This window comes from Xyrauchen texanus, chromosome 12 (assembly GCF_025860055.1).
Source record: "Xyrauchen texanus isolate HMW12.3.18 chromosome 12, RBS_HiC_50CHRs, whole genome shotgun sequence".
In the NCBI taxonomy this organism is placed as follows: domain Eukaryota; kingdom Metazoa; phylum Chordata; class Actinopteri; order Cypriniformes; family Catostomidae; genus Xyrauchen; species Xyrauchen texanus.
In genome coordinates this window covers 47197150-47203149 of record NC_068287.1, presented here as the reverse complement: position 1 = coordinate 47203149, position 6000 = coordinate 47197150, and the positions used below count along the sequence as shown (strand labels likewise).

Here is a 6000-nt window from a genome sequence, read left to right as displayed (position 1 = left end):
CTTACTATGGCTGGGACAACGCGACGTCGACGCAAAAAATACGTCGACGCATAATATGTGCGTCGATTCGTCGGACCCAAAACAAAGATGGCGGCGCAGGCGAATAGTAGCAACACGAGCGGCTCCTCACACTATCAGAAGTGCAAGGCGGCATGCACTCGTTCCTCTAAAGTATGGGAATTCTTTAATTTAAAAGAAATCAATTCCGTGATATGTCGTCTTTGCAAAATGGAGATGGCCTTCCATTCTAGCACCACGGCAATGCACCAGCACCTGAAGAGGCGCCACCCGGGAGCAGCTGCAGATGACAGAGCACCGTAAGTTTTTTTTTCAACTCCCCACTTTGCACTTGATGTTGGAGTAGGCTATAATACGTTGTCGACACCTATAGTTTTCGCTTATAGCTATTAATAATGCGCTTATAGCTATGAATGTCGTGAAAAATACAGAGGACGCTGACAGACAGGACCAAGCAGGTAACATTTAATAAAGTCTCAACTTTCAAATTTGGTCATTCAAAGAAAATTAAACCATAAATAGGTTTACTATTTTGTGGCTCTTTAATGTGTCGTGACAGATTGCCTCAGTTAACGCTGCTCGTGAACCGATCATCTTTTGCTTGGTTAATTTATAGCATCAAATAGGCTAAACATGAATGTACCCAGGTAGCAAACAGACGTTGGGCCAACGTCAATTTTGGTTGGTTACGTTGGCCCAACCTATCTGACAGAAATACAACGTTGGGCCAACATTGGTATGGTCAGCTGCAATGGCCCACCACTTTCCTCAAATATATGCGTAGCGGACTTCCTCACACACCACAAAGAAACTCCAACAACACCACTGGCTTCGGTGGACCACGTCTGCAGTTTATTGACAGAGGACAGACAATCAACACACAAGCCTTCAGGTTCACTCTCTTTCAGCTCTCCAGTCACAGGCTGTTCTGAGAGAGCAGTTTATACAATAAAGTCTTGTAATACAACAATCAATTTCTTCCTGCATCTCATTTATGAAAATTCCCATTCACACAAATCAAATTAAATTAAAGAAATTAAATTATTAATCGGTTAATTTATGATGAGACCAGTTCACGAGCAATAAGTGCAATAAGTGACCGCGCCGGCGGCTCCATGTCATGATTATATTCAACTGTCTGCTATATTTGCTTCGTATTTATTAAATCCAGGCAATTGGTTGATGCAAATTTTATTAAAATTAAGATACAATTTATACAAAACGAAATTCATATTTTAAGAAAGGTTTTCTACAAAACAAAACTTAATGAAGAAGTGGTCAAAATCCTGTCTGACCAACTCCATGCCTCCCGATATATTACACATCCTATCTTACTCATGCTGTTCACTTTTCATAATCAACATAGATGGGAAAAAAAACATTATAATATTTTAACAAATATGAAACTAAATGCGCATATTTAATGGCTACAACATATAGGCCTACAGTAGCCCTACTGCACACATTTAATTCAGAATTTTGCACACATAAGTTGAAAGGCATTTTTTTGTGCAACATATCTGCAACATTTATAAAGTTCACGGATAATTGTGCATGCATTTATTAATCGTTATGATACTAAAATCATAATAAAGTAGGATGTACCAAAAATCAGATGAGCACAGAATATGAACGCAACGCGTTCCTACACATTAAGCATTTTCCTCCCATAGAAAACCATTATAAGAACGCTTGTCTTGCAGACTGGAATGTCCCAGCAGTTATTATGCTGAAATAACGCAGAAATGATCATGATATGGAGGCGCGGGCGCGGGCGCGATTGCATTGCACGTGAACTGGAGCACATCTCATCATAAATTAATGCCTCACAGACATGAGGAACTATAGAAAGCTTGAAATGTCTTTAAACGAACAATTCAAAACGAAAAGAAATAGGCTACTCTCTGATTATGTAATGCATTATGTGCATTTCTCTTTATAGGTGCGTTCACTATGGCGATCGCAACTTCATCTGTGCAGCGACACTGACACAGAAAACTTGTTCAATTTAATACAATTAAAAATTTAATTGTGATAATTAAAATAATTGAATATTAAATACTGAGTGGCCAATTTTGCTCATTTAAATAATAGTGTATATATATATATATATATGCGCAGCTCCCCTTGTCAATGATCTACCCCAGGGGTGCCCTATACGTCGATCGCGATCTACCAGTCGATCGCAAAGGCAATGCTGGTAGATTGCACAAAATTTAAATTTACTTGCGTTAAATTTTCATAAAATAAATGTAAAGATTTTCCTTCTTTTAGTTTCTGTCTAACTTGCACTTGACGAGTAAATATTGACCAGGCGAGGTTTTGTTTATTCGGTTGCCATGACAACTAGGTTTGCGCATAATCGCCTTCCACGGACTTCTGAGAACAGAGCGCGAAATTGCGACGCTACTGCCCGGATTAGGCAAAATTGTCTGATTCCACTCAATTTTGCCTAATCCGGCAGTAGCGTCGCAATTTCGCGTTCTGTTCTCAGAAGTCCGTGGAAGGCGATTATGCGCAAACCTAGTTGTCATGGCAACCGAATAAACAAAACCTCGCCTGGTCAATATTTACTCGTCATCAGAATAAGGTAAATGCCCTGGCTATTGTAATCTATTGTGCTGTAGGTGTTTTGGGTTTAGTGTTAAAACTGAATGACATCAACATTGAACATTATTATATATTTTGTTATTAATTAGAAGATGAATTCCATGTAGGGATACATGCAGTAGTCCCAACAAGCATTTTCTTATTTTAAATGAAACTGTGTTTTTTTAGTTGGTAGATCTTATTGAGTTGGTCATTTAAAAGTAGATCATCACACAAAAAAAGTATGGGCACCCCTGATCTACCCTCTCAGCACCTGCGTTAGAAATTATCTGCCCGGCGCGAGCTCATTCTTCCAAGAGAACAGTGCGTGCGTGATTTAGAATGACCGTTATCTTCCGTTATCTTTTAACCGTTATCTTAAATTTCTTCTAGACTTCACTTCAGCCGTTAACCCAGCCAGTCCAAGGTAATCTGCTCGATTCAATATATTGTTTTAATATATAAATAATCAATATGTTATCTAGTAAGGCATTACAATCTGATGTAAATGTAACGTTAGCCTTATAATTTAGCCAGCATAATTTACATTCAATGTAACGATCTACCGTTAGCCTGCTACCTTCTAACGGATAACGTTAGAGCATTGTAGCTTTCTAGTCTAGATTAAACATAATCGAAATCAGCTGTAGTTATTTGTTTGGCAGCATACTAACAATGTCTGCAAACATTTATTCAGACAGAACACTTAAACGTCAGGCAAAGCAGAGGGCTTACAATATCCTTAGTGAGGTTTGCGTCAGTGCTGAATCTGACGCAGTCGACGTAAACATATGCCTGGAAAAAAACGCCCCTGCTGATGATGTGTGGTCAGATGCTGCATCTGATTGGCCCATGTCCTATGACTCAGACTAGTTAGAGACTGAGTTTAATGTTGACGATAACGTGACTGATGAATTTTGGTCAAATGCTCTGACAGAAACTGACTCAAGTGATGACGAATTTGTTGAGTCTGCAGAGTGTCTTGCTGAGGAGATCAGAGGTTGGGCAATAGACAGCCAAATACCACAATGCCATCTAAATGGGCTGTTGGGCATCCTGAGAAAATATCATCCATATCTCCCAAAGGATTCCCGCACTCTTTTAGGCACTCCAACTAATTATGAGGTCCAGCAGATTGCTGGTGGCACCATGCATTATTTTGGAGTGGAGAAAGGCATTAGGCATGTGTTAAACCAGATAGACCCTCTCCCAAAGGCCATTCACTTACAAGTGAATATTGATGGACTACCTTTGTTCAAAAGCAGCAATAAGCAGTTCTGGCCCATTCTAGGCTTGGTAGAGGAAGACAAAACAAAGCAACCATTCGTCATCGCTTTATATCTTGGATCTAAAAACCAGAGAATGTCAATCTGTTCCTAGAATCATTTGTGAATGAATATGGAAAGCTTAAATTAGAGGGTGTGGATGTAATTGGCAAATGTGTAGACATTAAAATTTCAAATTTTGTTTGCGATGCAAGTGCTGAGGGCTTTCAGTAAAAACATTAAAGCCCACAATGCATACCACGGCTGTGAAAAATGCACACAGGAGGGAACATGGGAGGAAAATCGCATGACTTTTCCTGAAGTAGATTCAACTTTACGGACAGATACTGTCTTTTATTAATAAAGACGATGAGTTTCACCATAAAAGGACCAGTGTGTTGACCAGGGTTGGAATTGGTATGGTCTCCCAATTTCCATTAGATGTTATGCATCTGGTTTTTCTTGGGGTTGTGAGAAAGTTGATAGGGTTTTGGATGAGGGGACCACTTCCAACTCGTTTAGGTGCTCATCAGATAGGCCTAATTTCTGCAGTGCTTATGTCCTTTGCCATGAGACTCCCCAGAGAGTTTGCACGAAAAGGGAGATCCCTTGTTGAGGTAGATAGGTGGAAAGCAACGGAGTTCAGAACTTTTCTCCTGTACACTGGTCCAGTAGCACTGAAAGACCATCTGCCGAATGTTCTATACCACAATTTTATGCTTCTGCATGTAGCCATTTGAATATTATGCTGCCCCTCACTGTGTCTCCAGTACTGTGATTTTGCTGAAAAGTTACTGATCACATTTGTCGAGCATTTTCAATCTGTTTATGGTAATTACGTTGTGTATAACATACACGGGCTGACACATCTTGCCAATGATGTAAGGCAGTTTGGTGTGCTGCATAATTTCGCAGCTTTCCCATTTGAGAACTTCCTCTACACATTAAAAAAATTGATTAGGACCCCTACCCAGCCCCTTTAACAGATCATCAGGAGATTGTCAGAAAAAGCAAGTGTCAGAACTAAAATAAGGGTGTGCAAGGATGGTTTTTACCAGGAACATAAGAATGGGCCTTTTCCATACAATGTGACATCTCAGCAGTTTACACAGTATAAGAAATATGTAAATGGTGGAACTTTAATTAGTTTATCAGAGGGAGACAACTATATTCTGTTCAATGGAGATATTTATATAGTGAAAAACATTTTAAAAGACAAGGAAGCATCGCATCTAGTCTGTCTTAAATTCCAAAACAAGTCATCATTTTTCACCTATCCCATAGATTCATCAAGTCTTGATATAACCTTTGTGAAACAACCCGGGCAGTCATTGACTATTGTTCCTACACAGACTGTTTCAAAAGTCCTTCTTTTACAGCATAAGGATGGGTTTGTGGCATATCCTTTACTGCATACTGCTTGATTCCCCAATAGCCCCCACCCTTTCTGCATCTTACAAATGTACAAAACTTATCAATCATAAAGAATAGTAATAATAAGACTAGGAATTATTTTAGTTTAGATAGATTTCCACTGGGTAATTAATAGAGCTTCAATAAATGTATATAGTTGTAACACTAGATATATTGTTTTTTTGTTTTTGTTTTTTATAGATGTATTCTATAGTTGTTTTTACTGAAAAGAATGAGACAGAGGTAATACCAAGTGACTGGCTGAGCATCGACAAAAAAATTTCCTTTTGGCCCCCATATAACGCTACAAAATGTAGAAAAGCGGTGGAAAAAAATGAAACTCCTGATGAAGAATGGGACGAATATACAACTGAATGGGTGGCTGAGTATGGTAAGTCTTTGAGGAATTAATTATGAATTATTATTGAGAAATATAGAGAAATAACTATTCAAAAATTAAAAGATGCTCCTTTTGAGTTATGCCAAGCAGTTCTTTTCAGATGTTCAGATAATAGGCTTAGTGATGTTATTTGTTTCTATGTTTAGATTCCTATGAAAAAGCCAGAAGAAAGCTGGTGAAATTTTGTAAAGGCAACAGTTTGGAGTCTACAGATGAGGACAGTGTACGGAAAAAAGTGTATGTTTCCTCTGTTCTCCTTTTATAGCCTACTGCTTATTTGCACTGAGCTTTTAAAAAATTGATTACACTTAATGT

At 38.5% G+C, this 6000-nt stretch overlaps 1 protein-coding gene and 1 long non-coding RNA gene across 3 annotated transcripts in view; one reads left to right on the top strand and one right to left on the bottom strand.

The window, feature by feature from the left end:
* The window catches only part of LOC127652440 (nuclear factor 7, ovary-like), a 75334-nt gene that overhangs the window by 10657 nt on the left and 58677 nt on the right, over positions 1–6000 (bottom strand). The gene's annotated exons all lie outside the window — the stretch shown is intronic.
* On the top strand, positions 201–5918 carry LOC127652480 (uncharacterized). The gene is made up of 3 exons (XR_007971729.1): positions 201–317; positions 5487–5676; positions 5832–5918. It is a non-coding gene; the product is annotated as an uncharacterized LOC127652480 (long non-coding RNA).